Source organism: Tenrec ecaudatus, chromosome X (genome assembly GCF_050624435.1).
Source record: "Tenrec ecaudatus isolate mTenEca1 chromosome X, mTenEca1.hap1, whole genome shotgun sequence".
NCBI lineage: Eukaryota > Metazoa > Chordata > Mammalia > Afrosoricida > Tenrecidae > Tenrec > Tenrec ecaudatus.
In genome coordinates, this window is record NC_134548.1 from 80,767,952 (window position 1) to 80,778,513 (window position 10,562).

At 44.6% G+C, this 10,562-nt stretch overlaps 1 protein-coding gene across 3 annotated transcripts in view; it reads left to right on the plus strand.

The window, feature by feature from the left end:
• NHSL2 (NHS like 2) overlaps positions 1-10,562 on the plus strand; it is a 200,923-nt gene that overhangs the window by 173,060 nt on the left and 17,301 nt on the right. The window lies entirely within an intron of this gene.

Here is a 10,562-nt window from a genome sequence, read left to right on the forward strand (position 1 = left end):
TCTCTGAAACCAGAGTTTGTTTCTCCACTGGAATCCTGTGTTCTGAGGGGTGGTAAACAGGACAAAGAACCAGGAGGCCAACCTAGCCCCTAAGGCAGTAGGGCCAGAAGAGTGGACGCAGACCCTTAGCCACCGTGACTAGGTGTTCCAGAAGCTGACGAATGGGCAGACGCAGGGTTGTGAATCAGCTGTGAGCCTCAGCTTCCTCATCAGTAAGAATAATATCCAGAACTTTTATCAGAAAGAAATCCGAGAATGTCTGTAAAGTAATTGGAGAGGCCCCTCACTTATTTTCCCCTGGAGGGGCAGGGGCGATGTTTGCAATTTATTGCTGAAGAAGCTTGGTCAAATCCATAGTGAGATTCCGTTTCTTCTTGCTCCATATTCTATGGGGAGCTGTGCAGTCTTGCAGAAGAGTCTGGGGACTGCATCTCCAGCTGGTGTTGGTGTCCTATAGCGCCACCTAGTGCCAAAAATTGAAAGGCCTGGCATATTTACCTGTCAGGCCTCCCTTTCGTGAAAAAGCTGAGGGAGCGGGTGAGTGGGGTGGGGAGGCAGTTCTCTTTTTTTCTCCTCTCTCTCTTCTTGCTGGAGGGTACAGATAGGCCACCTGCCCTTTTATACTCCCACAAATATGTTGGGAGGACTAACGCCCAGTCCCTCCCAACAACTGCCATCCACAAATGCATGAGACTGTAGGCAGGTCCCTTGGGCCGCTGTGGTCTTGGTTCCCCTATCTAACGATTTCAAAGGTTCAGGCAGGGAAATTAGAAAATTCCTGGTGCCTAATGAGTGCCCGTCTATACTTGTTCAATAACTCAGAAAGACCATATCTACCCGCCCACTATTCTTTATTGAGGAGAGAAAACTTTGAAAGACACAATTTCTTATCTTCACAATACAGTAATACATTAATACCACACAATTATGTCAACCGGGTTTCCTCCTAAGCCTCTGGGAATCCTTGGGCTGGGGCTTCCTTCTTATTCCTGAATGCATTCCCTCTTTCAACCCAAGGAAGCACTCAAAGCCCATCGTTCCTCCTACAGCTACTTTATCACAACAAACATGAAGATCCGGGAAAGGAGGGAAAATAAGTCAAGAGAAACCCGAATCGTCCTGCCAGTAGGGGCACACCAACGCCGTGCTCCCATGCTCCTTCCCTGGCCGAGGTGATGAGTCCAGAGTCTGTGCTGAAGGGCCCCTGGAAGTGGGGGTGCAAGGCGCCTGTCCTTTGCATGCCTCCCACAGGGACCCAGGCAGCAGGAGGAGTGGAGCAGACAAGGTCCACAACTTCGAAGAACAGCAGTTGCCCCTCTGGAACTCTCTCCTAAGGAACTAAGCTGAAAAGCTGATGCAGTTTCTTCATTGTGTGCTCTTGCTTGTTGCGGGGTAGGGGAAAACTAGACACGTGTCCAGCAGATTCGGAGAGCAGCCGCTTTCATCAATTGTTCTGCATGTGGGGCCGCGCTGGTGGCTTGTGTCTTTAACCGCCATCGAGCCAATGCCAACCATGTGTGCAGGCTAGAACTAGGCCACCAAACTGGGGGCAGATCACCAAGCCATCTTCCCAGACAACTTCAGGTGTTCAGAGCACCAACCTTTGGCCTGGTAGTCAGACACTTACCCATTGGTGCCCCCCAGGTACTCCTGCATGGGGATCAGCCATTGGAAAGCCTAGGGATCAAGAGCTTGCAGAATTAGCTCAGCTCTGCAAATATGGGGGGGGGGCATGAGAAAGAAAGGCAGCAACGTGTACAGTGGGATGCTGAATATCTTGAAGATTTTGTTTAATTCTTATTATGTTCTCTATTTCCCAACCTTGCCATACTGACTATGTGTTACTTGTGCCTTCGGAGGGAGGAAGCTCTGTAAAAGGTTCCAGGAAGCCAGCTTCACTGACCCCCAGACTTTTTGGCAAAAACAAAAAAGGCTTCTTACCTCCCACGGATGGCTTTACCAGAAACTAGCCAGGGGACTAGGTTCCTCTGTGATTCCTCTTCTTCCAGCTCTTTCCTTTTTGCCTTTGGACTCAAAAGCCAGAGACTGGGCTGAGGTTTATCTGTCAGACTTAATTTACTGTTGGCTTCCCTCTGGTCACAACACTTAGGCTACACTTGTCCTGCTGCCAGTCACTACAAGTTCAGTGTTGAAGGGCGATTAAACCAGTTGATTTAGCTGGCATTTTGTGGTGAGAACTGACATAGTAAATGTGTGTTTCACCACTGTTAAAAAGTATTCCCTGGACTAAAGGCAAGCAGTGGGTCTCCTTATAAGGGCCCCTATGTTTATATCTCTGGAGCCGTGTTGGTGTAGTGGTTACATGTTGGACTGCAATCTGTGTGGTCGGAAGTTCAAAACCGTTAGCAGCTCTGAGGGAGAAAGACTGGGCTTTCTACTCTAAAAAGCTATAGTCTCAGAAACACGCAGGAGGTCACTATGAGTCATCATTGACTCAGTGGCAGCATGTTTATACCTAGAAGTCCCAGGGTTAATCGTGGGTAGACTTAAGCCTGTTTAATTGCAGGACAGCCAAAAGGAATGGGTTGCCCACCATGTGAGAGGCATGAAGATGCCCCAGCCTGGAGGTTGCAGCAGCTGCAGTCTATAGAATGAAACGTCCTTGCTCCTTTTCAACTAAGAAATCCTTAAGCTGAAGGATGAGTTCAAGAGCAGGCATCGGGTCCTCTCTGACTGCTTGGGAAGGAAAGACCAGTTCGGCTCTCTCCGGCAAAGACCACTGGCGAGGAGCTGGAGTCCAACGGTTACCCTGGGGCGCAAACTGCAGTCTAGAAGGAGTCTCTCTTTACTGTAGAAAACTTCTTCCTCCTCCTCCTCCTCCTCCTCCTCCCACCCTCGCCCAACCCTCGATCAACCCTCGATCCTTGAGGCAATATTAAGAAAAGGAGCAGAGCCGGCAACATTGCGCTGTATCCATCAGGGATGCCCAGGAGGGCAAGATGGTGAGAGGAGAGGGCTCAGATTTGGCAAGCAGGTCCAAGGGCACTGGGAACATTTTGGTACCTCCAATGTGAGACTTGTTTCTAGGTATTTGACGTACTGATTCCAACAGCTGGCACCTGTTTTCTTCTATCAGCGGTCGTTTTTGAGATACAGAACATACACCATTCTCACTCGGCTCATCCGTAAACAATTGGGGTTTTCTTATACTAGCACTGCATTGTGGTAGCGAGCCTGAGCTAGCGGAAGTGCACAGGGGCTTTAGTCAAGGTAGCTGTGTGGTACTAAATAGTGAGATCAAGTTAGGTTTCACTTGTTTCCTTTGATCCGAAGATACAATTGAGCAGTGCAAATTACATGAACTTGAAATTTCCCCCCAAATATCACTTCACCTTAATTAGGGACTGAATAGCAAGCAGTCCCAACTTGTTATCTTTAAAAGGGGTCACAAATAAGAGTTCCTGTACAATAACTAAGCCCTATCGGCCTAGGGAATTATGCGTTTGACTTGCTAATCACAAGGTCAACTATTCAAGCCCACTAGCCACCCTGCAAGAGAAAGATGAGACTTTCTGCCCCCATAAAGGTTTACAGCCTCAGAATCTCATAGGAGAAGTTCAACTCTGTCCTGTAGGATCACTATGAGTCATTATCAACTAACTGGCTGGTAGTTAACTTGGTACAGTAAATAGAGATTCAAATGTTCTGAAACAGAGAAGGAATCTGTCAGAGTTCAAACTACTTTATTAAAATTAAAATGTTTCACTTTAGTTATAAGATAGCACAACATCTCCACCTGTGCACAAAGCTCATACAAGTTAGCATTTTTCTTAGAAAGAAGCTTGGAATCAACCTCACCTCTGAAACATTTAACATGAATTTTCCATTGACTTCTATATAATCAAATGTGTTCTGAAACATTTACTGCATAATTTGAAGAAAATTTAGATCTTCAAAATATTTATGAAAATTTCTGTGAAGTTTTACATTTTTGACACTCTAAATTAGCCTCACACCTTCCATTTATGTGCCCTTTCAATATTCTTCTTTATGTTCCACTCATCTCCAGCTGTGTTCTGGCTTTGCAGTAGTCAGCTTATAGTCTCTGTAGAGATTGCATGGCCTCCCCAACCAAACAGAAGAATCTGCTGCCGTCTAGTTGATTCTAACTCATAGGCGCCCTATAGGACGGAGAAGAACTGCCCCTTTGGGTTTCCAAACATTTTAATTTTTTAAATGCTGCAGAGTGACTAGTGGGGTTCAAGCCACTGACCTTATGATTAGCACTTCATTGTGTAACCAACTAGCCACCATGGGTCCATATATGGCTTCCCTTGGAAGTCCCTTAATACCTAATTCTTTTTTTTCTTCCCCAAACTTTTCTATTAGGAGATCATCCAAACATCATATGATTCCATAGTTCAATCGCATCAATCAGTTCTATACAGCTGTTACCACAATCAGTTTCAAAGCTCTTCCTCTTGAACTCCTGATACCACCTCCCCTTCCTCCTACGCCACCCCACTCCCACTCTGCCCGCTAAGGAACCCCTATTCTAGTTGTTTGCTCCATAGGTTCATCAATCCTGGGTTTCATATGCAAAAAAAAAAACAACCAGAAAAACGCATGAAAAAAAATTTAAGACAGCTACCCATAATGATGTATCTGATGTATATTGATGTATCAGAGATAAACCCTATTATGTAAAAAAAAGACAAAAAATATTGAAAACCAGATCTCGCCCAAAGCGAATGAGAGGGGAAATGAAGTGACAGGGTTTTAACCCTTCAAGTCAGGTTTATTGTTTTGATCTACTATCGTTTTCTCTAATACACTCGCTTTGGTAACCAGTTTATTTCCATCCCTCATTTATGGTTAGAGGGAAATCAGCAAAGGCTTATTTCCTGTGTAGATCTCACAAATGTATTTTGGAATTCCACTGTCATTCATAGGCTTTTGAAATCCAGAATCTCACGTTTTTAGCTCCGATACTATTCCTCCTTTCATCTTTGGATTATATCATTTACAATCCTTGAGTCAGGGATGTTGGTGTGCTTCTTCCATGTGAATTTAGTTGACATCCCACATAAATGGCTGCTTGTTTGAATCACTTGTTGGGAAGAGTTAGGGGTCCAGTGTGCCACAGAGCCCAGCTGGCTGCTTGTTTGGAAACAAATCTTTAAGATCCCAGATGCTATTCTGACAGCCATGCACCATCTAATTTCTTCACCACACTTTGTTCTAGCACATATATCTTCAGTGCTTCCTTCATGGGGGCTAGTACCAGGCAGGGGCATGTCACAAGAACTAATTGTTCTTAGATTTTAGCCAGGATTAAATGCAGCCAAAAATCCATGCCTGGCTTGGGCTCTCCTTAGAGACTTCCTTGTAAATTTATGGTAGAGAATCTTATTATTCAACTCCCTGGTACACAGGATCTTCTGTTAATAGTGTCATTGATTAGCCTATGGTAATAATTTTTAAAAATCATTTCATTGGGGGCTCATACAGCTCTTATCACAATCCATGCATCCATCCATTGTGTCAAGCACATTTGTACATTTATTGCCCTCATCATTCTCAAAACATTTGCTTTCTACTTGAGCCCTTGGTATCAGCTCCTCATTTTTCCTCTCCCTTCCCGGACCCCTCCCTCATAAACCCTTGATAATTTATAAATTATTTTTATTTTGTCATGTCTTACAATGTCCGATGTCTCCCTTCACCCACTTGTATGTTGTCCATCCCCCAGGGAGGGGGTTATATGTAGATCCTTGTGATCGGTTCCCCCTTTCCATCCCACTTTCCCTCCACCCTCCCAGTATCACCACTCTCACCACTGGTCCTGAAAGGTTCATCTGGTCCTGGATTCCCTATTTCCAATTCCTGTCTGTACCAGTGTACATTCTCTGGTCTTGCCAGATTTGTAAGGTAGAATTGGGATCATGAGAGTGGGGGAGAGAAAGCATTAAAGAACTACAAGAAAGTTGTATGTTTCATCTTTGCTACACTGCACCCAGACTGGCTCGTCTCTTCCCCAAGGCCCTTCTGGAAAAGGATGTCCAGTTGCCTACAGATGGGCTTTGGGTCTCCACTCCACACTCCCCCTCATTCACAATAACATGATGTTTTGTTCTCTGATGCCTGATACCTGATCCCTTTCACACCTCGTGATCACACAGGTTGGTGTGTTTCTTCCATGTGGGCTTTTGTTGCCTTGTGGGCATCTGAACTAGATGGCTGCTTCTTTCCCTTCAAGCCTCTAAGACCCCAGATGCTATCTCTTTTGATAGCCAGGCACCATCTGCTTTCTTCACCACATTTGTTTATGCACCCACTGGTCTTCAGCGATCATGTCAGGAAGGTGAGCATCATGGAATGCCAGTTTAATAAAACAAAGTGTTCTTGCATTGAGGGAGTACTTGAGTGGAGGCCCAATGTCCATCTGCTACCTTAATACGAAACCTATAAATATATGCACATAGATCTATTTCCCCATCATCATATATAAATATATTTACATATGTACATGCCTGTATCTAGACCTCTATAAATGCCCTTTGCCTCCTAGTGCTTTCCTCTTGTCCCACTTCATGCTCAGCCTTCATTTGGGTTTTAATAACTCCTCTCAGTTACATTACCCTTGATCAAGCCCTATCAGGCATCTTATACCCTCCTTGCCACTGATATTGGATCACTTGTTCTCTCATCCCTAGGTTTGCTAACACCACTTACTTTCCCCCACCTTCCCTTCTCCTATGTCCCCCAAGAAATATCAGTCCCATTGTTTTCTCCAGATTGTTTATCCAGCCTATCTTATTTAGATAGACCTGCATAGATAATAATATGCACAAAAACAAGATAGAGCAAAACAAAGCAACAAAAGAAAACAACAAAAAATAATGACATACACAAAAAGAAAAGTCTGTAAATAGTTCAAAGTCTATTTGTTGACATTGAGGAGTGTTTTCCAGTCGAGTCTGATGGGGTGCCATGCCCTGGCCCCAAAGTCTATTTTTGTTACTCCCTCGGAACTTCCTTGCTCTGCTCCTTTTGCTGTTCTGTTGCATGCCCTTAGTGTTTTGCCTCGGTGTGGTGGGGTTAGATAGGGTGCAATTCTCACACTCTGTCCCTAGTGTTGTCCCCTGTAGGGCTGTGGGTCAGTGAGGGATGTCGTGTCTCATAGTGGAGCCGGCCATATGGTCCTCTCTGTGCATTGGCTGCTCTAGTGGGGATATCCTCCTCAAGGCTTGGTGGGCCAGGATGTGCTCCATTCTCTCTTCCTCCCCCTTCATTTCCTTCCATGTGCTCTGATCTGACATATCCCTCTCCCTGAGCTGCAGCTTCAGTGCTGTCCTCTGAAGTAAATTCTTCTGGGGGGAGGGGCAGCTGTCCACGTAGTTGGGATTGGGGCCAGCCCCTCAAACCTCTCTACTGGTTCCCTACTCCACGCCCGCCTGTTGCATTCACATCTTAGAGCACCAGGTTGAAGTCTGGTTTCTCTTTCCCGGTGGAGATATAAATAATACTCTCCCCTTGGGTGGGTTAGTGCCGTGTTCCACCACTACCCATTTTTTTTTCTGCCCCTCTTTTTTAGTTGGCTCACCTATGTATCCCTGGATTTGATCTGGCCCCTGCCATACTACCTGGACCTCACCCCAGGAATGTTTGTAAGCCCCTTTTGTATTTTTTTAAGCTTACCTCAGCGGACTCATGTTATACTGTCCTTTTGTGCTTGGCTCACTTCACTTAGTATAATTTCCTCCAGTTCTTCCCATGCGGTGATGTGCTTCATGTGTTCATCACTGCTTTTTAGCATTGCATAGTACTCCACTGTATCTATGTACCACAGTTTTTTAATCCATTTGCCTGTTGATGGAATTTGGGTTGTTTCCAATTCTTTGAAATTGTGAACTGTGCTGCGATAAACATTGGAATACAGATGTCTGGTGGTGGTTTGTTTCTTGCCTCTTCTGGTTATATGGCCAGTAGGGGGATTGCTGGGTCATATGGTAGCTCCATTTCCATCGGTTTTAGATATCACCAAATCCATTTCCATAGTGGCTGTACATAACTACAGGCCCACCAGCAGTGGATGAGAGTTCCTATCTCACCACAGCCCCTCCAACACTTGTTACTTTCTGACTTTTTGAATTGGGCTATCTTTGAGGGTGTCAGGTGATATCTTGTTCTTGTTTTATTTTGCATTTCTCTTATGGCTAATGATTGGGAACATTTTCTCATATGTTTGTTGGCCATTCAGATTTATGCCCTTGGGAAGCTTCTGTTCAGGTCTTTTGCCTACCTCCTCAGTGGGCAATTAGTTTTTTTTCTTTTTGGAAGCTAAAAAAATATTGTAGATTTTAGTAATTAGGTCTTTGTCTGATGTGTCATTGCTAAAGATGTTTTCCCAGTCCGTGGGCTCTTTTCGTACTCTCTTGGTGAATTCTTTCAATGTTCACTGGTGTCTTATCTTCAGTATGTCCCACTTGTCAATTTGTGACTCATCTGTATTTGTGTCTTTCCCTATTTCTGATAGCCTATGTAGTCCCTGCAGCAAAGTCGAGATCTGTGATCCACCTTCAGTTTATTCTTGTGCATGGGGTGAGATAAGTGTCTTGCTTCATTTTTCTGCAGGTAGACATCCATTTTTTCCAGCACATGGTACTAATATTTAAAACACTGTTGAGAGAGGGATGTTGAACAAGTGTAGGCTAATTACATGTCACAATATCTGAATTATTTGTACAAATAAATCCTTATGTTGCTGAACGCTATTCACACAAACAACGGGAGTTGGTTGTCAGGCAAAATTTACATTAATATCCACTGACAATATCAATCACAGATCTGCCAGAATAATACATATCTTAACACAGCAAGTAGGGCCTTGATGTGCTGGGACAATGTTTGTCTGCCTGCCAACAATTCAATACTTTTGGTTTAGCTGTCTTTTGTTTCTTCAAACACCATGTAATTTCAGTCTTAAGTCCTCAGTTTACAACTGTGTTCGAGGTACAGTCTAGTTCACCTACTGGAGTTTCCACAATGGATCCCTCTGGTATGGCCTTTGGAGCGTGTTGTGCGCCTTGAAGATTCATGATTCAATGCCCCAGTCTATGGCACTTGGCATGGGTCCCCAGGATGTGTACAGAAACTAGGGCCAATGTGGTTTATTAGGTGCATATTACCAGACATAGTCCCCCATTAAGGTCCTTAAAAGTATTGTTAGTCATTTTTCCCACACTTGGAAGTTGGTCCTCCCCACTTTTTCTATGAATACCTAATCCTTTTTCAAATATTTCTTACCTTTTTTGTATTATCCTACAATTTGTAGGTCTGAATTCTTCTCATATTTAAAAGTAGAATGATAAATCAATAGCTGTGATTAACTTAATAGCTAAAAAGATATAGCAGAATGCCATATCTAAGAAACTATAATTGATGCAGTCTATTCAATGCAATTTTCTGAATCAGCACCCCAAATAACTCCAGGAACAGGACTAAAAATCAAGACACCAAGAAAAAAATGTTTTTGTTTGGCTGTGTCAGGCAGGAGTATGTGTGAAGATAAAGTCAAGCATTGGAAGGGAATCCGTTTACACCAACGGTTCTCAACCTGTGGGTTGCAACCCCTTTGGGGGTCAAACGACCCTTTCACAGGGGTTGCCCGATTCATAGCAGTAGCAAAATGACAGTTATGAAGTAGCAACAAAAATAATTTTATGGTTGGGGGTCACTACAACATGAGGAACTGTATTATAGGGTCGCGGCATTAGGAAGGTCGGGAAGCACTGGCTTACACAGTGACCTAAGGGCAAATCTCAGCCATGTTGTCCATTTGACATGTGGCTTTGTACAGGTTCGCTCACTAGACTGGATGGAGGGTCTCCTTCAAGGCCTTTCAGCCAGAGGTATCGCTTGAGACCGGTGGAGGCTTCCAAGTATGTTTCTTGATAATCTCTCTAGTAACTGGCCTCCGTGGCTTTAGTTGTTCAGTGTAGCCTGTCCTTTATATCACTGGGACAGACCAAGGAAGCAGTGAGGGAGGTTCTGGTAAGCTAGTCAGAGGCTAGAACTATGTAGCACAGGGTGAACTAAACATAAGAGAAGTTAAGGGTTAAAAACAACTGGAAGTGAAGCACAGAGGGGATCCAGTTCAATCATGACAGCAGGCCTGGAAACCTGCTCTCTGGCTTGTGTCTGGGCTAAGGAGAGTGTACACCCAGGTGACAGCCAATGCTGACACCTCCTTTCCATGTGACCTAGGTTGAGGGCGTGCCACTCCTTAGTCATGCTTGCCAGCTGATATAGCGCGCCACAGGTTTCTGATTTGCATGTCTTCTCCAGGGTCTGTAAGTCTGGACAAACTCTGGAGTGGACGGGGCAGGGGATGCAGGAAAGGGGGCTGAATGGTTCTGAGGTGGCATCTTGCCCCAGCACTCACGTGTGAATTTGGCTGCATACAACACATGACCCCTGTCTCAGGGTAAAGTGAATAAATACTGAGCTGTACCTTCTCATTTGGCATTGCCCAAGTGACATGCTCAGTAAATCGGTGGTGAGCTGGAGAATGGTGACTTGGTACCAGGACGCATCTC